Raw genomic sequence first — 25,846 nt, 5'->3', positions numbered from 1 at the left:
AGCCACCTCTGTTTCCATTTTGCAGCAATTAGCATTAGAATTTAGCTAACTTTCTTCATTATTCCCAAATCTGTTTAGAACTGTGGGTAAATGAGCTTTTTTCAACATGGCCCTGGTTGATCTCTTTTGCTCTGCTGCCACCCGCTGGCCGTTTTAACATTTCTTCAACCGTTCTCTGCAGTTGAGAAGCTGCATCAAAGCCTTCTGTATGCTCTAGAATAAAAAAACAACAACAATTAAAAACGTGTGTGGAATCAAAAACTAATCTCAGTTTTTCCTCTCATGTAAAGTTTTTGAGCTATAGGATCCAAGTTTTCTTAAAAAATATGAACTAGGTATGTATGTATATAAATAAAACACTAAGATGGAACAGTTTCAAGGTTTGAAAACAAAACAACTTACTGACCTGTTGGGAGTTGCATAAACAAGATGCCACCTATCGTAATCAGCTTTTCTTACTACAGTCTTACTACAACTATTTTGGAATTTTGATTATCTGGAGAGTAAAATCTTAATGTGGTAAAAAAAAAAAATACTGCAATTTTGGAATCAGCGTGACACCTTTAGTTGTAAACAACATAATAATCTAAGTAAACAGATTTTTGTTTCAAGTTGATCGCCAGTTTTATGTGAATATGATTTGCTCAGTCCAAAAACAACATGCCATTCCGCACAAATGAATTTAGTTTGTTGTACTCCAGTGGCGGTTGACTGCTTTTCCATTCAGATGTTGACGCCATTTGGCCTTATGTTTATTTCAGTCAATGGACATCAAATTAGAGGTCGCTTTGGTACAAAGGCACAATAAGGTCCAATCTTTCAGGCTTGTACATTAATGACGGAGATGACACCAACCATGCGGCAATAAGGTCAATTACGCTGTAATCCTCACCATACATTTTGGGCCACCAGAAGCGTCTCTTCCCCCACTGGGCCACTAGCGTCATTCCAAAGTGCTTCGTTGTCGGAAATCGCCGTTCTAGAACAGGACACTTATCCAGCGGAACCGTGGGGAATACTTTACCTATTAGTAGGCCACATGGTGACCTTCATACAGTCCATCCATGTGCCTCTACCTCTAGGATTCCACCTTTTAGAGTGAAGCTTGCTATTTTCGGATCTTGCTTTGAATGGACAAAGCAGTCCTGTATTGTTATGCAGCCTTGAACTTAAATGGACACAAGCCTAGTTTGTATTTGCAGCATGTAAACTGTTGGAAAATGGACCCCACTAATGCACCTCTGACAAAAACAGCTTCTTTGTTTTCGCTTTCATGCATTCTAATCTTTATGCAACACTTCCACATTGGAACAATTAGCTTTGTGAAGCGCCTAACGACTATCTTGGGTGATTGCCGGCAGTCTCGCACACCATTCATTCCGCATCCATACTATAACATTCTTTTGTTGACGCAAGAACCAGAAGTTTCTTGAATGTGTTTTTTGAAAGTTTGATTCTATAGGTAGCGGCATGGTTTTGTCTCTTCTCTACTCACTGTATGTGATATGAAGACATTTTGCATAGACCAAAGCGCAAGTTGATATGGCCTAAGGAGAAAATGTGTTTATTAAAATCAATTAATTGCAATTTATTATTATTTTTGGTTATTTAGTTCTTCAGACAATTCACAGTTTTAAAAACCTATTATAACTAATTGCTTGCTTTGTTGGTTCTACTGTGAAAGAGGAATAAAATTATTTGTCCTCTTTGCGTGTTCCAAAATTTGAGACAGATTTAATGTAAGAAAAAACACCTTTGCAAAAATGATTTTAATCTAACAGAGATCTCTGGACATCGTGACAGGCTCCAAACATCACATAACAGGTGGAATTTCAGAGTGCCGAATGTGACTCTTCCGCGTGTAAAATGGCTTCTTATAGTTACAACAGACCGCCTCTCTTTCATTTGTAGACAAAACATACTCTCTTGGTACTTTTCCGTGAGCGATGGCGAAAACAGAGTCAGGGGTGCGTGTTCGAAGCAGATTCTGTTCTCAAGGACCAAATGTGTTTTCCCACAGAGAAGGAACTTCTAGGCCAAATAATATGTCCCAGCTTAAGGTCAAATTATACTGAGTTCAACACTACTTGCTTTACACGTCTATAAAACCTTTCAACATGGTTAATATAAAGAATTAAGATGTTAATAATGTATAACAATGGTTAATATATGAAAATAAAGAATTTAAATGTTAATAATATCTAACAATTGCTACCACAACTAAGTTCATTTAGTGTCCTTTAAACATTTTGACAGTAAAAATGTTGGGGGGGGGTAATACATTTGTGTTTGGTCACTTCCTGTTGAAATCAGGCCAGTTCCTGTTCACTTCCTGTTGATTTTAGACCACCTCCAGATCACTTCCTGTTGAAATCAGGTCACTTCCTGTTGATTTTAGACCACTTCCGGATCACTTCCTGTTGAAATCAGGTCACTTCCTGTTGAAATCGGGTAACTCCACACGTGGCGGCAGGTGGGGTAGGCGCGGTTAAGGAAAAAAAAAAGAAAAATAATTGTGTTTGGTAATGTCTACTGCATGCACTAGTGAACACAGTACCGATCTGCTACACTAATTCAGTTTGATGATGAAGTGCCGTCTGTTCGAGTGAAATTACAGATACTCACGTACACTTTGTAGGTTAAACTTGATTTTCTTTGTATACTTTAGGCTTATCAAGTAAACATCCACTAGCCGTGCTTTTTGTTGTCAAGGTAACAACAACCCTACTCAGCAATGACTGAGACAGGACCGCCCCTTCAAAACAGGCTAATTTTGGTGAGGCTCAAAACGCAAAATATGTCTTCTTTGAATGGGCTCTTCAAGAAAATGCTGTACACTAGTAACTTTTAGGGATGAAATTAAAAAAGTCAATAAAATCTTTCAAATTTTAGCTTTTGTAAGCATCTTTTTTTACTTCATTTTGTTACATCGTGGTATTATCAGTGGTACTTGTGAAAAAGTCTCCAGGTATATAAAAAAAAAAAAACATCCTGAGAAAACCTAAATTCCTCTCATCATATTCTTTTCCAGGACTAGAGTTGTATAGTTCAGGAAAAAACCCATCAAGGTAGAGTGAAGCTCATGACCTCCTGGTCACATCGCACACCACCAAGCATTTTCGCCAGCTGAAAATGGACTTGACTTTGTCCGGAGTCTTGCGGGTCTCCCACTGCGGTCAAGAACAGGGCAACTCCGCTTTGATGGAGTCCGGAATGAGTCGGCATACTCTACACCAGTCTTCGTTGGTAGCCACTAGGTCAAGTTCTTTAAAAGTGGTTGATTTTGACGGATTATTTCATGTCCCGACGTCTGCGCTTTTTGTACTCTCCTGTTAAGTTGTGTGCTCGACGTGTAAAGCGATGGATATTTGAAGAAACGGTCCGGCAGTACATGTAGACAGATAATACAATCTTTTGCAAAAAGCAACTAATAGTCCACTTTAGTGAGTCACTTTTACAGTAGTTGTGAAAGTCTTCTTGGCTTATGTCTTAATGACTGTTTAAAAGTGGCCAATTTACGGACACCAAAACAAATGGCAACAAATTACGACCTCTTTTTCGTCCTCCCTGATAGGAAAACTGAGTTGTTTATTTGTGGGAGGTGTTTATTTTTGTATGGATAACCGCAACAAATCGAAGCATGGCTTCTACGAGTGACAATACGGTATGCAAATATATTTTGTCAATAAGTCGCTTTTTGTATTTTGTTTGTAGTTCTACGGTCGGGGTGTTTAAAAAATCAATTTGGCGATATATCGCGATATTACAGCGCAATTCTCGTAGCGATTCAATACGCGGCCGAATTGATGTTTAAACATAAATTTTTGATGGAAATATTCAACAAAACGTTTTACTTAGCTTTAGGGTTCACACTCTTAAGCATGGAAGCAAGTTATATTAGTGGAACATTAAACATTAATATTTTATTTCAATGCTGTTCAAACATGAAACAGATTCCAACAACCTGTTTCCTAAATACAGCGGCTCACAGTTATAAGCCTGAAGTTTCAGATAAATAAATACATTTTCATATAAATCTTACAGTGTGTACAAGTTTGCTGATTAGTATTTTCTAAATTTCAATGATCAATTTCAAAATTGACGTATAGATTTGTATCAGGATTAATCATATCTATCAATTCACACCCCTTACGGTCAGCATTCCATTAAATTTAAAAATATTCTCAGTTTGGAGAAACCAGTTCAATAGATTAATTTTTTTATCACGTTTTTACTACAATTTAAAATCTGTGGCACGCATGGCCCTAAATCAATGTCAGTAATAGTTCATTCTTTATTATCCATCCATGTTATATGTTGCATGACCGTCGTCTGTTAATGGCCTCCATCAAACTGACAATTAAGTCTTTACGGCCCCATTTTGTCTTTTTATGTTGCACGGCAACATCCTGAAGAGGAAGCCATAAATGTATATAATGTGTCATGATAGTAAAGGTTTAAGATTTTGGCAGGGATTCTTTTAGTGTTCTTCCACATATCATATCATAACAAAACATAACACAATGATGATTTTTGCTTCAGCGCAGACGTGGCGTGTTTTCTTCACCTTGTTAACACGGTGAACGCTGTAATCCAACGTGGATTTCACCTCATTAAAGCGCTACACCTGTGAAGGCCAAAGATGCAACTTGAAGAATCTTGAACACAATCTGCGCTTTGGTGCTTACGTAAAGCTATAGTCGTTCAATTATTTCTCGATGCTTGGCCTTGAAGTCTTATCTTTACTTATTCCTCGTTTGATTGAATATCGCGGGTGCCAGAAATCGCTGTTCAGAACGTAGTGCACTTTGTTTAAGGCCAGATTTGGAACTGTAAGGATTCCTGATGATCTCGACCAGGCACAATTTTGAAAAAAAGCTCCCTCTGGTATGCATTAAGATAATGATTTAAATGATATTCTCAAATATTTTTAGATGCGCATACCCGCCGAAATTGTGTAATATTTTCTTGCACCCCACAAAAAGGGAAATAGTAACTCATTCACTTCCAGCCATTTTCACTGAAGCAACCCCCTTCGCTCCTGGCTGTTTTACTGGATTCTGATTGATTTTGCCCGCAAATTATTGTGTTCTATTGCTATAAAAACATGGAACCTACCAAAAGAAAGATTAGAGGAAAAAAAAAAATTTGTATCTGTTTCCGTTTTGCAGCAATTAGCATTAGAATATAGCTAAATGTCATCAATATTCACATTCCTGGTGAAAACACTGGCAAAAAGAGCTTGTTGCAACATGGCCCCAGATGATGTCTTTTATACTATGCTGCCACCTGCTGGCCGTTTAAAAAAAAAACTATCATTGCTTTAAGCCACCTCTTCACGTCAGAAGCTGCATCGAAGCATTCTGTATGCTTTTGCATAAAAAAACTAAAACATATACATACGTTTTTGCTAGTGAAGAACAAAGTATTAAAAAACATGTTTACACACAAGTTAATCTGAAGAAATACAAAACCATGTTAACTTCATGGAAGACTCTAAATCAGGGTTCCCCATTTCCGCTCCTCAAGGGACGGAGTCCTGCAGGTTTGAAGTTTTATTCCGCCCACTCGCACATCTGAATCATATCAGCTCATTCAGCTCATTAGCATGCCTGATATCGATCCTGATCTTTAGTATCAGGTGTGTTGGTAGGCGGAAACATCTCAAACCTGCAGGACTCTGATCCTCGAGGACCAGAATTGGGGAACTCTGCTCTAAATTGTCTTTACGTATGAATGGTCGTTTGTCAGTATGTGCCCTCCGATTGGCTGACAGGTTCCTGCTTTCTCGCCCAAAAGTCATTTGGAATAGGCTCCAACTCTTGACCTTTGACCCTCACGACGATAAATGGTATAGAAAATGGTTGGATGGCTATTTAATTATCCTCACTATGAGTTGCTATAGAAGAAGCCATTAGAGGCGCTGTCCTCTGTAAAGTGTGCATTAAGACGTTTCTCGGCACCGACTCAAATGGGCAGGAAGATAAATGATGTCACGGCCGCACATTTGCTTTGTCAGCAGGTTTTTGCCGCGCTCACCGGGAAGCGAATTGCTTACGCGCGTAGTCCAGCTTGCACTGATTAATCGCTCATCTCAGCGTGCTAAATCTCAATGGGGACCCACTGGCAGCGGGTCGGAACCCATACCTCGCCGGCTACGCCACAACCACGTGACGCACTGCGACTTGCGCCATCTGCCCGTCGTCCTCTGCAGGTCCGCGTGGAGAGATTCGTTAATTGGTGTGCTGGCCGGCCGTGCGGCTTCTCGCCACCTCGCACATTCCTCCCTTCGCCCCGCCCTTACTTCCTCCCCGCCAGTTGACCGCTGTAGTCCTCCTCCGCTGTTGAACTTTGCACAGGCAAATTGAGTGGAGCTCTCCTAATTAAATTATCTCTCGTTGTGTTTGTAAGTATGTGGCTAATTGGACACACATAAAGAGGGCTTGTCAAAAAGTTCCTACATGACGCTGCTGCTTTTCCGCACTGTACATTACACTAGCTTGGCTAAACTCATGGAAAAAGACAAGATAACAAACAACACTGCGGGAGATACTCATCGACATGGCTGTTGGTTAGGAGACACATTTTATTCAAGAAATAAATAAAAAAAAATACACTGCAGCAAAAGTGGAGAGTATAAAGTATAAAACCACATTGTAAAATGAGCTACAACACAGTTGATAAAGGGTACTTACAGGGTAAGCTAATGTTAGCGCGTGTGCTCTTCTGATTTCTAGTCACCTTGAATCTTACTCTGTCGAATCTTGACGAATCGCAGACCAACATTTGTTTTCATCAAAAATGACAATGTATTTATTTATTGTCTGGATGACATCGTGATGCGACCAGCTAATCGTGGCTCTTTGCTGCCTAGAACATGATAAGATGTGTGAGAGTTAGCGCTGACAGGAAAATTGCGGGTGCTCTGCCCGACAAATGTCAAATGTCACAACGCTATATGTTCATTTAAAAATACAACAAGTTCTGTTAACATACAGTTGTCTCATACATGCTAGCTAGCTAGTTTCTGGTTAAAGTTAGCTTTGTTGTGCTAACATGAATTCATTGGCTAATGTGCGTGTAACTGTTGTATGTAGAACATGCATGGATTTTTGCAATGCGTCGTTATATCGACATGTTTGAGCAGCTCTCTGAAACATGCAGGCAAATGTTGCATTTTGAGTTCCATGTGTCTAAATGAACAGCTCATTTGGCTTCAAAACACTCAAACATGACATATTTGGTTGTTCTGTTTTCTTAAAATGTTTTATTCCGTATAAATTGTGTGTTGAACTTAAAACGCATGATGATGATGATGTGCATTTGTCTTATTTACTTTTTTTAATTTTTTTTACTGAACCTAGACTACAGCCAACTAAAAGATGACTAAAACCAGTATCAACACTGGTTTAAGAAGTCACATTTGCTGGATTCAGGCCTTTTCAAACCTGGTTTAGGTAACGTATTGCTGCTGTTGAGCAGAATCATTTTTACTCAGGGGTCCCCAAAATCGACATTTTTGTTCAATCGTTAACATGACATTGTCAAAGAGTGCAAGCCATTTTCAACACTTTAGATCCAAAATTTGTATAAAAATAAATAAAAATACACCCACACCACACAGGGTCGTGCAGAAATAATTGATAAACCGATTATGAAAATTGTAGGCCCTGATTTTTATTTATTTTTTAATATGGAAGGAAAAAAAAAACCCCTCTAAATTATAAATATTTTCTTAGCGCAAAGCAATGCACGCACTGGCAGTATCCCAATAAAATGCATTAAAATGCTCTGTTTCATCCCCATGTTAAAACATGAAGTCGAAGGGATCCCTAATCGCCCAATTACCAGCATCTCCATACTCATCAAGGCCAATTAATTATGGAGGCTGGAAGGAAAACAAGCATACGCAGAGGGACGCTAGATTAGCATGGAACGCCATCCACATCCCCACGATCCCCCCCCTAACGGAATCAAAACGCGCGGCGACGCGGGGTCATGCGAGGTGACGGCTCGTTAAACTCTGGCTTCTGGGTGGAGCCGAAAACTCAGAGCCCGAGAACACCATCAAGCCCTGCAAAACTGTTAAAGGAGAGGGTGGGGGAATGTATTTTATGAATACAGCCATGCTAACTCTGTACTGTATGTGTCTTATTTCACAACGTTTTGGATTATTTACTATTATTATTTGCTATATTATATATTTATATATATATTTATATTATTATTTAAGTCCTTTGAGAAGCTCAGTAGCGCCATCTGGATTGTTCATATCCATAAGGCGGACATTCGTGTGATGTGAAATTGGGCACATATGGTCAATGTACCATTTTGGTTGATGCTTAACTCATTCACTGCCATTGACGGCTATAGATGTCAAAAAAATCATTTGAACTATTTCTATTCGTTTAACTTTTTTTTATTTTTACTTTTGTTAACAAGAGTATGAAAACCTAGAAGAAAAATTGTACACTTCGAACAGATATAACATTTGAGATTAATTGCGAAAGTTACTTTATTCATAGAGCTTAGGTAGCACTTAGGCAACATTTGATAATTTGCTATATATCCTCATCATATGAAAATAATTGGATACATTTTATATTCAAACAGGGTTTAAAATATATATAGCCCGCGAACCGTAGGTTGCCCACCCCTGCTTAAGTGCAGAACATCAACGTTAAAACGCAGGATTACATATGAAATCCCCCTTTGAGTGCAATTAGCCATTATAGGTCTATTTATAGATCTCCAAGTCTGGCATATGTAAAATACTCCCCATAGAGTGCACAAAGCTCTACAATGCAAATGAATGCTCCTTTGTTTGACTGTAAATTCCAATTCCGCAGCAAATGACGTGACAATGCTGAGAGATTTTGTCGCCGAGTCAAAATGCCAGAAAGATAATTACCTCAAATCTTCACAATGAACCCCAAGATACCTTGCAAATATGCGCCCACAGTCACTCTGAGCTTAATCCATGTTTGTTGTTTTTGTTTGAATAAAAAATTTTCATTCCAGAATACTTCTATTGTTTGGCCTGAGAAATGTGTTCTGGCTGGTCCACCAATTATACAGGCTACCTGGTGTATGTCAGTTGTTATTGAACTTGAAAATACATAGGCTATTTTTTGTCACATATAAAACAATTGATGAGGATATAACTCATTCAAACCCAAAAATGTATTATTATATTTATTTAGTTTTTTAATACTTTGTCCTTCATTCTCCAAAACATATTTCAACGTTTAAAAAAATAAAATAAAATGCTAGAACATACAGAAGGTGTTGAACAGCTTTTGACATGAAGAGGTCGCTTAAAGCAATTGTAGTTATTAAAAAAAACGGCTAATAGGTAGCAACAGAGTATAAGAGATCAGCCAGGGCCATGTTGTAACATGCTCTTTTTGCCAGTGTTTTTAACAGGTTTGTGAATAATGATGAAACTTAGCTATATGCTAATGCTAATTTGCTGTTAAACGGAAACAGATGCAAGTATACTTTTTTCCTGATGAAAGAAGAGACTTTAATCTTTCTTTAGTCGGTTCCATTGTTTATAGCAATAGAACTGTGGACCATGCTAATCAGTCAAAAGCCTGTAGAACAGCCAGGAGCGAAGGGGGTTGCTTCAGTGAAAATGGCTAGGAATAAACATTGAACAGATTGTGACTTCTTAAATATGCTATAAACTAGCCTGTTGTATCCTGCCATCAAACACTATTTAGCCGACTGATTGTATGATAACCTCATTTAAACCTACCTGCTTTTGCGCTTTCCAGTCATTGTTATTGTTATTATCCCATTAGGTTGTTCGGCCATTAGCATTACGTAGCATATGGCCGCCGCGTTTTGACGATCTCGGGGTTTTCGTTCTCTTGTACTCTCTCATCCGTTTATGCGTCGGCCGTCCTTCACTTTGCCGCACACAAGTGAAGGCGCCGCACAGCGACAGATGTGGCCCAGCGTGACATTTCGCAACATCCAAAGGCGGCGCGGCAGAGACGGCGCTGCTGCTGAGTCAGACGGCTGAGGTCGAAGGTTAAAGATGGCTCTGCGTCGCGTTGCTGTTTAGCCTACGGTGGAGCAAACACTGTTTTTGCATGCAATGTTTGTTTGTCTCATTCAGACTGGAAATGGCATCCAAAGCAAAAGCTGCATCTTGAATTATGCCTCACCAAGATAATAACCAGTATTGGGTTAGTATTTTCAACGTGACGTTACCGCCAGTCAGTAAAAGCATTCAGCTTTTTACCGAGTAAACAAATGCGTACATGTATTTTGTATCAAGCCTGCTCTAGACCCTCATTAATAAACAATAACTGGGACTAAATTAGTATGCATTTTCTATGGACATTTTAGTTCATGAACAAAAACGAGATGAAAATTAGATGATTTTTGTAAAATGTTGTCTTTTGCCAATCTGTCACCGTGACACTGTCATGTCTGCAGCTAGCAAGTGCAACATTCACAAAATAAATAAATTTAACGTAACATAATCCAACGGCTATAATTTTCCAAGAATAACATTAATCCGACCGCTAACTAATACTGGCTAATTTATTAGCTCATAGCATGGAGCCATAGTAGCCACTTGTTGTTATATTGCAAATGTCTGTGTAGTTGTTTTTCATCAAAAAGATCATAGAAAATTTTATGTGACATAATCTTAGATCCAAAATGTTCAACATTATCTGCTGACAAAAATATATATATACATACAGCGTTAAAATAATTGTCCTGACTAAATTTAGAATACAAGTTTTTGTAAACTAAAACCAGACGAATAAAATTATGTTTCTTTTGGGCTAAAATAAGCACAAAAATGCTCGATTCAAAGACTAACAATGGACTAAATAAAAACGAGATGAGCTTGACTATGATAAAAACTAACAAGTGTGATCGAAACGGGACTAAAACTGAAGACTAAATTTAAAAATGGCTGATAAAATTAACACTACTAATCGGCTGTGTTCACTCCCACAACGGTGCAAAGTGGACATGCAAATCGGGCCCCTTGAGTCACTTCCATAAATAAACACCTCCCTCAAATCGATGCCCTGTCAAGAGTCAGACAAAACGAAAAGGCCATTATTCAAGACAAAACATACTCTTTGGAGCTCATTCAAAGAATCGAAAGACATCAAAGTGAATAGACTATTCGCACCGTCCACTTTCAATATTTCGTCCCCCGTTCACTTTGCATTATTTCCAGCAGGCCAGGTGCTGATGGCACACTTTATGGCTGAGGAAGTGTGTCGGGGCCCCGCCGAGGTGGGGTCATCAAGTCTTCCCGCAGGCAGTCGGCTGACTCTTAATACAGTCTGAAGCCCAACTCCACCCACCAGAATCCAAACATGCCACTCGGGTCACTAACTGCTGCTCTTCACCACGCCGTCCACACAGCACTTCCTCACCGGTGCTCAAAGGTACATTTCACTTGATGAATACTGCATGCTCTTTTTTTTTGCCCCCTCCCCCATGCTGCTTTTCACTTAGGAATGAGCCTGAAATCCATCCGAATCGCAATAGACTTAAAAGCATGAAGGTGTTTTAAGGGCTTTGACGGCCCCTGCTTGTGACAGGTTTCATTCCTCACCTTAACTTTTCTGTAAATGACATTTTTCAACCGACAAAAGTGTGCCCATTACTAAAGAAGACAGTTAAAAAAGACATTAAAAAAAATTTATAGTAGGCACCTGGTGGCAGAAAAGTGTCACAACTGCTGACCTGAAATGAATCAAGGATAAAAATGTATACCCCAAAAGATTTAGGTGTTTTGGATTTGCTTTAAAAAGTATTATGAATACAGTGGAACCCGTGGCACATTGCAGCACCATTTTGTATAAGGGAAGTATTTATTTCAGGGATGTGTTTATTAACACCAATGCTTGTTTGAGGATGGATTTAAATACAGATGATGATGATACAGCTTCTCCTTTACAATGGGGGAGTTGGATGCTGGCATCACCTATTAAACGTATTCAAACCCAAAAACGTGTGAATACGTTTTTTAATACTTTATGCTTCACTCCCAAAAACATATTTACACGTGTTTTTATGTTGTTGTTTTTTTTATGCCAGAGCAAACAGAAGGCTTTGACCTGAAGAAGTGGCTTAAAGTAATGGTAGTTATTACAAAAAGCGGCCAGCAAGTGGCAGCAGAGTATAAGAGATCAGCCAGGGCCATGTTGCAACAAGCTCTTTTTGTCAGTGTTTTCACCAGTTATGTGAATATTGATGAAACTTAGCTATATTCTAATGCTAATTGCTGCTAAACGGAAACAGATACACACATCCTTTTTTTTTTCCTGGTGAAAGAAGAGACTCTAATCGTTCTTTTGGTAGGTTCCATGTTTTATAGCAATAGAACAATATTCTGTGGGCCTTGCAAAATCAGTAAAAATCCAGTAAAACAGCCGGGAGCGAAGGGGGTTGCTTCAATGGCTAGGAATGATTGAGTTAAAATCCAAGAACTGTCTATTTGAGTAGAGGAATTGATTTGATGTGGATAGGTAATTCAGTAATTGATACACAGCATCTATTCAAATCGGACCCATAAATTGAAAAAATATGGTGAACATAAAAGGCAACGATACCTTTAGAATCGGAAAGGGAATATCTGATGGGAATTGCAATCTCTCGTTATTATACTTAACGAGATTTGTTTCATTGACGTCTGCGTCAAAGCTTAAGCCCATTAACAATATCATTAAATGCATTGATTTTGTTGCCAAGCGGCAGATTTAATCGCCCTAAATCAAACGTTAGCTAGAGAGAAAAGCAAAAGGGTAGCTGTGATTTTGTGTATTTCTTGATTTTCAAGCAAGCAAAGCCTCAGCACAAACAAACAAACAAACAAGCGCATGCCGGGGGGGAGCAGAAGGATTATTCACTCATTTCTGATCCCCCCAGATTGTGGGCGTCTTTGACAAAAATAAACGGAGACCTTTCAAGTCTCGAGCGTTTTTTTGCTCATATGTTTGTGTGGGAATGTGCAAGAATGACCGCGATCAAATACGTGCTGGTTGGGTATAACAAAACTATATGACACTTAAATAAACTACAACTACTTCCCCTTCGGTGACTCATACCAGGCAGCTTTATTTATATACCGTATTTTATACACAAGATAACTATAGATGCCATATTTCTGCCTCAAACGATATATTTTAAGACAGAAATGTGAAATTTTGCCCTCCGTTTACTCGATTTTTGCCTAAATACTTTGTTTTGCCCCCCCAAATGTTGTACTTTGCCTTAGAAGTACAATAACAAAATGATATCATATGTGGTGTCCCTCAGGGTTCAATTGTAGACCCAGTGCTTTTTTTTTCAATTTTTTTTTTTTGTAACTGCATATTCTCCCTCATGGTGGTGTCATTTTCATCAGTGAAGCACCTTGCGTTACAATCTCTGTCTGAAAAATGCTGTATAAATAATGATTGAATGATTGATTGATATCTGCTTTCCTAAATCGCCATATTTTGCCCTCCAAAATGTGCAATACTTTCTCCCCACCCTAAAAAAAAATGCTAGTTTGCCCCAGAAATATATTATATTGTTATATTCACCTTTATCGGCCTTGAACCTCTTTATTCCCACTTTTACTATCTCTGAATATATTTCAATTCTCTTTTGTTGCCTTGCCTCGGGTGTTTCTTGCCAGACTCAGGAGAATATTAAAAGAATTATGCAGGTGAAGGACTGGATGTTTTTTTTTTATGGCCTCCCAATGCTGCACATTTAACTCAAATTTTGTACGTATAGTGTACTGTTTAAATGTTACTGTAAGTCCTCCATGCAGAGTCACATGACAGTAGGCAATGGTTATGATGAATTACTTGTGTAGTTTGCACTACCCGAGGACATACTATAGTTTCTGTAGTATAATATGAACCCCCAAAATCGCCCTCTTGCAGCAGGATTGACTTTGTGTCCAAATATATTACGCACCCCTACATTGCTGGTATGCATAATCAAAAAAAATGTACAGTACAAGTACAGTATTAGTAGTAGTAGGCGATAGTGTCGTTTATTCTGGGCCGCGAGACGATTTTTTAAAAGTAAAAAAAAAAAAATTGTAATATCGGACCAATTAATCAGCCGGCTACAATCAAAACATAAATTCGTAATTTTAATTGTTTTTAAGTTGTATACTTTTTTTTTTTTTTTTTTTATCGGTCCGGCCCACTTATTAATATACAGTATTTTCCTCCATGCGGCCCCTGAGCTAATATGAGTTTGACACCCCTAATGTAAGTCAAAGTTGAGGTGCATTTCGGTATAACACTCACGAGCCGCATGATAAATTCACTAAGTGTAAATCAATACCACAAAGGTTGCATTTTGTAACTGTGAAATTTCATTAGAATTGAGTAGTTAAGTATTGAACTTTGCAGTTTTCATGTGGCAGTCTGTGAAGTTAGTTGGCATTTGACAGACAGAAGATAAGTGCTGCTTAAACCTGTCTGGAGATGCAATCTGTGGCCTTTGAAAGTTAAAGCTGCTTTCAACCAGGCTGATGTCTCAACACTTTCATGCTTTTCACGTAAACCAAAAGCCAAATTGGTTAGCAACTATTTCTGGAGACTCCAGCTTGTTGAGTTTTTCAAAAGTAGTTAGCCTTTAAAATGTTAACGCCTTAAAGGTCAAATGATTAGGAAAGTAACACGACAGGACAGGTATAAAGAACAAACCTTTTCACCGATGCTGTATTATTTGACTCGTTGCCTCTCAGTGACTCTCACAGTCTCTTAAAACGCTTTTGCCCTTGAACTCCATATTTTGCCCTATAAAAAAAGAAAACATTTTGCACCCAAAATGCTATTTCATAGTTATCAAAAATATCATTTCAGGGTTTGAACTGAATTATCTGCTCATTTGAGGACATAGCCAATTATAGCAGAGGTGGCCAGGATCATGTGAGGATATATTTAACTCTTTCACTGCCAGACGTTTTCAGAAACGGGTTGTCCCCACTGCCAGCCGATTTAAGCATTTTGAGTGATCTTTCAAGGTCCACAGAAAATGTTGTGTTTGGACTATGGAAACACACATACTACCAAATGAAAGATTGGACTCTCAGCTTTCATCAGTTTCTACCTTATTCCGTTCTTCAGTAATCAACAATAGAAAATTGTTACTTTCACCGAAATTCTCTCTTTGAAACAAAAAACGGAGAAAAAGAGCTTTTTGTGAAACGATGTTATTTCATGCACTCTAGTGAATTGTACACTTCTTTTTGTCCATGAATGATGCCACAAACACCTAAATAGTGCTTTACTTCTGTAAAACGCTTTCACCAACAATGAAAAAGTGTTTTTTGATTGCAAAATACGTTTATTTCCATTCAACAGTGTAACAATTTGACAAAACAATTTCGCAAACTATTTACAAATGTGTGCAACTGTGGTACTACTTACAATTATGTGGATGTTTCAAATACAGTTTTTCCTTTTGTAACGCTCTCCTGCGTGCAACAATGTGCTTTTTCAGCGATGCTTTTGATCTTTGAAAAAAACGTCTCGGGCGTGAGCTCCTCGCGACCGGCCGCCATTTTTTCTTTGTCTTCCATTCTCATCTCCTGCTCGACGCTCTAGCTCCGCCTCTACTGACGCCCACCCGATCTTGTCAAAAGAGAGTCATCGCTGCCCTCTAGGGGCCAAAAATAGTCATTAGGCACAACAGACAGACTGGAAACTTTCACCAGACATGCGGAAGGGTTTCCTCTACCCGTTTCAAAAAAAAAATAAAAAATCATTGGATGACATCTTTTGACGTCATTGGCAGTGAAGCGTAAGTTTTTACTTGACGTCTTTAAACGTCAGTGGCAGTGAAAGAGTTAAGGCAAAAAATAAATAAATGAATTAAAAAAAAAAAATACTATATATATATGTGCATATATATGTGTTTTTTTGTGCCAAAAATCTTAAAAAAGCAATACTTGTCCGTACAAATACTTTCTCCCAGCCGCCTCAAATTTATTTGTATCAAGTTTAATAAAAAAAAGAGTCTGACGGCTACACAAGCCCAAAATGATCAGCTCAATTACATCCGCTGGTCAAACTCCACCATACGGGTGAGCATCAGCCCTGGGAAAAAAAAAAACCCCTGTGCCTTGGGGGGAGAAAAAGTGATCACAGAAGTGAGAATCCCCCCCCCCCCCCCCCCTTCCCTGGATGAACAAGCTGCAGTGAATGTCAAGATGCTGAGTGAGCAACATTTATCACATAGTGTGGTGCTATACATTGTTATTGAAAACAGCATGAGAAACCATTTCATGAAATGAAAAGCTGCAGGTAGACTTCTGCAGGGAAGTGGTTCTTCCTCAGGACCTGTCACAGTCTGTCGACGCAGAACCCTCACAATAACATCCTCGCTTTGAGCATCACCATCTGGCCTCCTGTCCAAGCAGGAGAGGAGGAGAGAGAAGTGGCAGCAAAACAGGCCAAAATCCAGATGTCAGGGGTTTTGCCCCGTAAATGCTGTTTTGACCACCTAAAAGAGACTTATATGACCCTAAAAAAAGATTTTCTTTGTTTACAAAATGCTTTACTTGTTAGTGTTGACTTATTGTTTAGGGAAACCTGTCTGCGAAGACATTTTGAAACCTTTTACGAACCCTGACCAAAACCCCCAATTAGCTACATTTGGCGCTCAGTGAGATAAAAAAAAATTAAGCTGACACTAACCCTACACTTTTAATTTAAAAAAAAAAGAAGAAAAAAAATTATGTTGAAATTTTGGAAAACTTTATTTACAGTAAAAAACTTTAGGGAACATTATTTATGTGCTTAGTTTTAATTTATCGTAACACATGCTGATGACCCTGGAAACTCCCTGCAATTTTTGTTATAATTTTTAAACAAACATGTCTATTCTCTATATGAAAAAGTAATTAAAAAAAAATCATGCTAATATTTTCTCTTTTGCTGCAAATAAATATCGGCTTGAAATATTGGTTATCGGACTCCTTGACTATTAACTCTTTGACTGCCAAAAACGTTGAATAACGTTTAGTAAAATCCTATGGAGGAGTGCCAAAGACGTTAAAAGACGTTTTTTTCAAAACAGAGGTGAAACTAACCATTTTCTATTGTTGATTACTGAAAAACGGAATAAGGTAGAAACAAACTTTTTTTTCTGATGAAAGATGAGAGTCCAATCTTTCATTTGGTAGTATGTGTGTTTCCATAGTCCAAACACATAATTTTCTGTGGACCTTGAAAGATCAGTCAAAAATGCTTAAATCGGCTGGCACCCACGGCATCCCTTTTCTGAAAACATCTGGCAGTCAAAGAGCTAATAATCTGTATCGGTATCTGTCTTGAAAACACCATATCGGTCTATCATTATTATTGTTGTCAACTGACGAATTCTTTATCAGGATCAATCAACACCGTTATTGATGTAACATTTTGCAGCATACATGTTAAGTAAATGCCATTTGCTAACCAAATAACTGTATTCTCAAGAGTGAGAAAATACATCCCAGTCCCTTCCAGTGGTTTTCTATTGCCAACCTGTTTTTTTTTTGTTTTGTTTTTTACATAATGGACTAATAGTGCGCAGCTGCATTGAAGTAATTATTATGCAAATATGGAAAAGATATATTACGCAATAGGACTTTTTGTGGTAGGTTCAGATGACTAACTAGAAATGTTATTTTCTTGAAAAAAAAAAAACAATCTGTTGGCGATATGTCCCATCACGTTGACCATGACTTTATAACTTCCACCTCGTCACTGTTACTATTTCCTACATATTTTTATTTCATTTCATTGATCTAAGTTAGTTACTTAGATCTTTTTGTTCTTTGAGCATAATCCCTTCCTCAATTTTCTCATAAAATTGAGCCGCGGTTGCAACAGACAGAGTTGCGTAACGCAGGTGTTCCCAGCAACACCCTCCATGTGGTCCTGGGGGGGGGGGGTCTCCAGGCGTTCCCAGGCGTTCCCAGGCCAGATAATCCATCTAATCCCTCCAGTGTGTTGCGGGTCTCCCACCTGTGGGACGTGACCGCAACACCGCCACTGGGAGTTGACATTCAGCGTGCATCCTAATCGGAAACACCCTAAACGGAATCCTCTGAACGTTACTTCCATCAACATGTCTCGTAGAAATAAACTCAGAAATCACATTTGCCCTACTTGCTGTTTTAAAACACCACATTGTGGACCTAAACCAATCTTTATTACCGTAGTAGCCAAGGGGGCCGGTAAACCATTTTTTTGAGCAGCTATTCATTTGCAGTAAAAGGGACAATATTGGCATCAAAATTTTGATTCGTACAAGCTTCAACTCTTAATTTTGTTTACATGCCTTTAAGCCTTTTTATTCAACAGCTTTTCAGATTTGCAATTTAAACCCCTCCACCCCCACCACCACCACCACCTTTGACAGTAGACATCTTTGTTTTAAAATGTAAAATGAATAGCAGGGAGCTAACTAAGTTCAAACAAAAACAAAGAGTGCAGGAAATATCTGACCGATTAATTGTTTTTATTTTCATATAGTATTTAAAAAATGTCACTGTATATATGCATGTGAGGTGAAAGTATTATTTTTGTACACTTGGGGTCGTCATCCACACAGTGAAGTGAAGTGAAGTGAAAGTCAGTTTTTTTTTGGGCAAAGAATATTTTTTGCCTAAATTATCTGGTTCAATTTTTTTTGTGTTTCCTGAAAAATCAAAAAAAAAATGAAGTAGGCGATTATTTTAACTCATTCACTGCCATTGACGGCTATAGACGTCAAAAATTCATTTCAACTATTTCTATTAGTTTCACATTTTTTTCCACTTTTTGTTAACAAGAGCATGAAAACCTGGAATTATTTTTATTGTACATTTAGAACAGATATAAAATTTGTGAAGTCATGTGATTAATAACGATTAAAAAATGTAATCGCCTGACATCCCAAATTTTTAATAATCTTTTTTATTTATTTATTTTATTTTAAAATCGTGTCAGGTGATCCAAAATTTTGTTGGTAATGATCTACATGACTTCAATTAATTAATTAATTCACGATTAATCAGAAATTTTATTCCTGTTGTAAATGTACAATATATATTTTTTCTTTCTAGGTTTTCATACTCTTGTTAACAAAAGTGGGAAAAAAATGTTAAACTTAAAGAAATAGTTCAAATAAATTTTTGACGTCTATAGCCGTCAATGGCAGTGAATGAGTTAAGAAGGCGTCGATATGAGGATGTACTTTTGGCTGGCTATTTCCCGTCTATAGCTTTAGCCACTCTGATGTTCAGAGACGCTATCAGTTGAGGCTACTGGCAGATATGCTAACAATCGGCTTGTGTTTATTATATTTTGTAACCGTTCATTTAATAAAAAAAGGAATTGAAATGACAACAGCGACTGTTTCCATCCTCCCTGTATCAAAACCACCTGTTATTCGTTCTAGCTAGCAACGGTAGGCTAGCTAATGACGGTTACATTACTGTACTAGAGGCATGTAGTTGACTGCACTTTTTCCTAAAACATGCTAAATATGACCACATGAAAGTTATTTAGGGCCCGCAAAATGCTATCCGAGCTGCAATACGCAGTAAGCAAGGCCCCGCCCGCGCTTGTATAACGACTATGCCACTGCTCGGATCCATCACCGTAATGCTAATCAAGCTTGTCCCCATGGCGAGAGGCAGTGCCAAGGCTCGTCAATTGAAAAGCCTCATTGGTGCCAACAAGCCGTTTAGAATGAATTCCCCATCACGTGTGGCTTGATTTAGGGAAAATCTTGCATTTTTAAAGCCACTCAATAAATCGCATCTGCCGCGTAGGGGGTAGATGTTTGTCTTGTTGATCCGTTTGTGATGAAAGCTTCGCATGGAGACGCGGCGTGTCACATCAACACGCGGCTTTCTGACTGGCGTCTCCTTTGGGGGTTAGCGAGCGCTAATTTGTACACGGCGATGACAAGCGAATACCTCGTCTTTCCGAAGGCGATAAGTGAGCGGCTTGTCTAAACGTTCCTGTCTCTCCATCTGTCTCCATTTACTTTTTGGATACCAACATTCAGCGGAGTCTTTTTTTTTGCCCCCCCGCCAAACCCCGAGTTTGAATGGCGGGATTGTAAAGTGGGAGACATCATTCTCCGTAATGGATGACTTGGGCGTTGTCGGCCAAACAGGACAGCTGATGCCAGCTAGTGATCTGAATCCCGTGTTTTTCATCAGAAGGAAGGCTGTTCTTTAAGTATTATTGCTGATCTATCGTCACTTTAGCCATATTGTGCTGAGCAGCCTGGACACGTGTGTTTACGTTTCTTTTCAACGTCATTTTCCTGGTTTTTTTTTGTTTTTTTTATATCATCGCATATTTGACATCAGGAAAGAAAGTTGCTTTTCAGGGAACACTATATTTTGGTTAGGACAGCACTTAATCCTTGACCTTTACTCATGAGTCATTATGGCCTCTGTAGTTATGTGCAACTTTTTTTTTCTTCAAACGTTAGTCAAATTCAAAATTGCACGACTGTATCACTTTCCCAAAGCTGTCACTTGTGTGACCGTTCCGCCATGTGAGGTCACCAATATGCTGTCTATCGCATTTAAAAAATCTCCGAGCACCATGCAGCGTCTGCTTCTCGCCATTTGAACCCGGGTGTCGCGTCGGGCCGGCAGCTCTGTCGTCAAGCCGGCGATGAATAAAGATACCTGTCGCATCGGTGTGCGCTCGTTCCACCGTTAACCTCAATTGGAGGCGAAGGCTTGTCCAGTCAGGCCATTTGTCGCACCGCTGCTGTTGCCGCACGCTATTTAGAGCCCCCACGATGGCTCCTGACTGTTAGCTACCATTGCACTTGCTAAGCTGTTGTACTGCTCTCGCTGTCTCGAATCGTTAATACACCAGATGGAACAAGATCTTTAATCCAAATGATATTTTGAATGCTAAAATGCAATTATTATTATTCAAAAAATTTATTAAAAATGCAATTGATTAGATATTTTATTTAGATTTGTTCTATTGTATTCAGCGTTTATTAAAGTTTTTTATCACACTGCATTTGTGTGTTTCAGGGATCCTGTTTGTCAAAGGTCAAAGGTCGCCCACTCCTTCCTTTATCTAACACTGTCCCTGTCTCCATAAATTTCTTGTGCCATGCACGAATTGACGGACGTGATGGTGGATTTCTTCCATACTTAGTTCTGTAGTTTCGCTGAGTCTGCCTATCCGATTTTGTTTCAATAAACCATGAGACACGTTGCGCCTTCTCTTGAGGGGTGGCCATTTTGTAGGGGTTCATTCAACATCACCTCTTTGACAAACAGGATCCCTGAAACACACAAATGCAGTGTGATAAAAAAAAACTTTAATAAACACTGAATACAATGGAACAAATCTGAATAAAATATCTAATCAATTGCATTTGTATATATATACATATATATATATATATTTATATATATATATATATATATATATATATAGATATATGTATATAGATATATGTATATAGATATATGTATATAGATACATATATATGTATATAGATACATATATATATGTATATAGATACATATATATATGTATATATATACACACATATATATATATATACATATACATATATACATATACATATATATATATATATATATATATATATATATATATATATGTATCTATATACATATATATATATATATGTATCTATATATATGTATATAGATACATATATATATATATATATATATGTATATAGATACATATATATATATATATATATATATATATATGTATATAGATACATATATATATGTATATGTATATGTATATAGATACATATATATATGTATATGTATATATATATGTATATATATATATGTGTGTATATATATATATGTACATATGTATATATATATATATGTGTATGTATATATATGTACATGTGTGTGTATATATATATATATATATATATATATATATATATATATATGTGTACATATATATATATATATACATATATATATTTGTATATGGAAAATTGCACCTGGTGCGCCTCACATTACATGCATATGTACGGGCTTTTCTTCGCATTCACCGCTTCAGTTACTATGGCAACGCAGCATTTTGTTTGTGCTTATGAAATGTTCTCATGACGAAGGCTTCAAGCCAAATTAATTTGTCACCGCCTGCATTGACTACATCCATGAAAGTTGCAGCTTTTGAGCCAATAAAGCCAGCGGAGACGCTTGACACAAGCGAGCAGGCTGACTGTGATTGGCTGGCTATCGTTAGCCAATGAGGGATCAGCGTTTGCGGCAAAGAAGATTGAGAATATCAAAGGCAATGCACAGTCGAGCTTCACAAACAATTCCAATACAACTGGAAATGACTTTTATTTTGACTTTTGTTTTATAATTCAATGAAAGGCACATTCGTGTCTTTGCATAATTCATTTGCAGATGGTAGCTCATAATAATGAGACATTATTGTTGTTTTTGGAGGCTGATATGACATGTTGTAATTATTTTTTCCAATTGAATTGTAATCAAGATTTTAATTAAAGACACATTTTGAACTCATTCGTCTTTCTAATAGATGAATCAGTGTCAAGGTTTTCCCTCCTTTGCCTGATCATGTTTGGAGTTGGTAAGTACAAGTAAAAACTCTAAAAATGTATCATCAACATACACATTCCATTCAGTTTGCAATAGTCATATTTAGGCACACAGAAGTGACAGTAGCCGCTTGGCGTTGCTTTTGCGCCTCGTTGGAACCTTTAACTGACACACTTGGTATTTCTCATCTCGTTATTTGGGCTGATTATAATTCAAGGTCTATATTAAATGTCAGCGAAAGGCCAGCGATTGTGATGCAAATGTTAAGCATAGAATCTGTTCTTTCATTTAGAGCTTTTTTTTTTTTTGCACTTTCGCCCAAACACAACGCAAAACAAAAGCAACAAAAGAAAATGTCAATAATAATGTTGAAAAACTCATGCTGCATTGGTAAGCAGCCATGTCAAATATTTTTATTTTTTTTTTCCCCGATGGGCCCTCACATAAAGGCTTAATTCACCTCGAAATGTATATTCTTTTGTAAATGTTTGTGGATGAAATAGGAAGGTAAAAAAGTGGGCTTTTTTTCTCTCACTTTTTTTTTTTTTTTAAAGCTAATTCACAAGTCTATTATTATTTGACTTTACCAGCAAATGGCAACACATTTACTGCATGTTCGTAATTGGCCTTCATGTTGAAGGTTATTCAATTCACAATGCCAACGGTATCTGCACAGAAACCATAAAAAGTGACTCGTGTAAAACGTCTGTAGTTACTTTTAACTTTAACTCCAGCTCGAAATTTTAGGACCCCATGTATTTAACCAAAATGTTTTACACTATTGTCCATGAACCAAGAAGTTGCCTGCCAGCCTAAATGCAATTTCAAAAAGTAACATAAATACGACATGGCTTGATTTGTTTGCTGGTATTTATGTTCTCAGAATGTGGCAAAATCGCTTTCCTCTATTCCTAATGTCTATCGGAAGTAACCTACAAGTCAACAAATTAAAATAAAAACAAAGAAAACATGCAACTATTTCTTCCATACTAAAATGCTACTAAAAGTCTACATCATAGACAGGTCAAAGGTCATTCTCCATGGACCAGGAAGGCCATGCGAACTAATTAAAATACAGAAAATCAACACAAATATGGCACACCATTAGCTTTTCATTTTTGTTTGAAGAATGCATTTTCTAATATACAGTTTGAGTTACTAAGGACTCTTTGCTCCGCACTTAAATCCAAAATACTATTTTCCTCTCCGTCTAAATCCCAACATGAGGTCATCGGTAAACAAGCAAATATAAACACAAATACAACGCCAATTTTTTTTTTCTCTCTCTCACTTTTGTTTGTTAGTGTTTGTTTTTTGCTCAGGATGAAATACTTTCCTCAACCGAAAAAATGGGTACACCCTAATGTAATTCTCCGTGAATCAGGAAGTACTACTAGACAACTAAAAAACGGTCAATGAAAAACAACGATGTTCCTCTTTTGTTGCAAAAATGTATTCACAATGGAACTGTTTCCTCCAACATAGAATCCAAAACCGGGTCATCCAAATTTTTTTATGGTTTTACATGAATCATTGTTCACATTTTTTAAAGGGACACATTTTCTTATTTAATTCATTCATTCCCAGACATTTTCACTGAAGCAACCCCCTTCACTCCCGGTTGTTTTACTGGATTTTGATTGATTTTGCAAGGCCCACAGCATATTGTGTTCTATTGCTATAAAAAACATGGAACCTACCGAAAGAAAGATTAGAGTCAATTCTTTCATCAGGAAAAAAAAGTATATTTGTATCTGTTTCCGTTTTGCAGCAATTAGCATTAGAATATAGCCAAGTTTCATCATTATTCACAAATCTGTTGCAAACACTGGGGAAAGGAGCTTTTTGCAACATGACCCTGGTTGATCTCTTATACTCTGTTTCCACCTGCTGATCGTTTTTTTTGTCATTACTACCATTGCTTTAAGCGTCACCCTTTGGTCACAGGCTGCATCAAAGCCATCATAGCAATATTTCAAATGTTTTGATATGTTTTTGGAAGCAAATGAGTTAAGTTCTGATGAAACTCATCCCCGAGTGTCTCCCTGAGCTATAAAGTAGCTAGGCAAGGAAAAATAAACAAACACTTTAGCATTAACAACTTCAACTGCTGCATTTGTTTATTAAGTACGCTGCCCTTCACGGACACTTCTACTGTGTTTGACTGCACTAACAGAACAAATATTGTATGACACGCAATATTTAAAGTGCAGCCTCTCGATTATGACCCTTGCGAGCCTTTCTCTAACAACTTTCTTATTTGTGTGTAATTTAAATAAAACACTCTCAACCCTAATGAGGACAAGCGGTATAGAAAATGGATGGCTGGATTAATGAAACATTAAATCCCCCACGCTCAAAACACTTGCTGCTCATTCTTTGCTGTTTTATAGCGCATCTGTTATGAGATGTTTTTCTCTACTGTCTTTTTTTTTCCCTCTTTTTTTTCTTTTTTTAGGGGGAATGAAAGCCAAGTTGTTTCTCCGTGCGGATCTGCATTAAAACTCAACTACATTATTGTTTTGACAAAGGTAATCCTCGTCTATCTGGATTAAAGTGAACCCAACTGCAATTATGTGTAATGACTTTTAAACACAGCGAGTCCATTTAAAAAAACAACAACCACCTTTTAGTGGAACCGTAGTTTACAAAAAAAACTCAATTTAAAAAAAACTGGTGAGACTGATAAGAGTACATGCACACTTCTGGTGCATTTTTTCCACATTAAGCCATTTTGTTTCCTATTATTGTAATAAAACGGTAACATTATAAAAATAGTTTAAACTGTTTTGGGACAATAATTTGTAGAATATTTTTTATTTTTCACTTAAAAATATTGGAAATTTGAAACCTTTTAAAAGGGGATTATCAACTACTTTAACCCTTAAAATACTATTATTTTTTCTCTTGACGTAAAGCTCCGCTCCTCCGCTATCAGAATTTGTTATGAGCGCAAATGGTTCCGGAGTTACGGTGATTTGAAGTCACTGCCCTCTATGACGCACGACTTTCTCCTCTTCCACACGTGACAATCTGCCAGCTACCGTCATATATCTGGTATCAACGCGAAGTTCTGCTTCTCTGCTTTCACAATCCGTTGGAATTACGTTGCTAGCGCTAACAGCTCGGGAGTTACGGTGATTTGAAAAACATGCGCATTTTCGTGGACGAAAGGTTCGTATTTTGAGGGTTAAAGCTGCTCAAAGCAGGGATATTGAATCTCAAATCGCTACTGCCACATGTGGCTGAAACTGCACACTTTCT

The 25,846-nt window shown here is 37.6% G+C and overlaps 1 protein-coding gene across 1 annotated transcript in view; it reads left to right on the top strand.

Annotated features, from left to right (window-relative positions):
* lingo1a (leucine rich repeat and Ig domain containing 1a) overlaps nucleotides 1-25,846 on the top strand; it is a 363,354-nt gene that overhangs the window by 201,712 nt on the left and 135,796 nt on the right. Inside the window, exon 7 of the mRNA XM_077567765.1 lies at nucleotides 11,213-11,426. The gene's annotated coding sequence lies outside the window, so the exon portion shown is untranslated. The remainder of the gene's footprint in view (nucleotides 1-11,212; nucleotides 11,427-25,846) is intronic.

Source organism: Vanacampus margaritifer, chromosome 6, assembly GCF_051991255.1.
Source record: "Vanacampus margaritifer isolate UIUO_Vmar chromosome 6, RoL_Vmar_1.0, whole genome shotgun sequence".
Classification (NCBI taxonomy): Eukaryota; Metazoa; Chordata; class Actinopteri; order Syngnathiformes; family Syngnathidae; genus Vanacampus; species Vanacampus margaritifer.
This window is presented reverse-complemented; position numbering and strand designations above follow the sequence as displayed.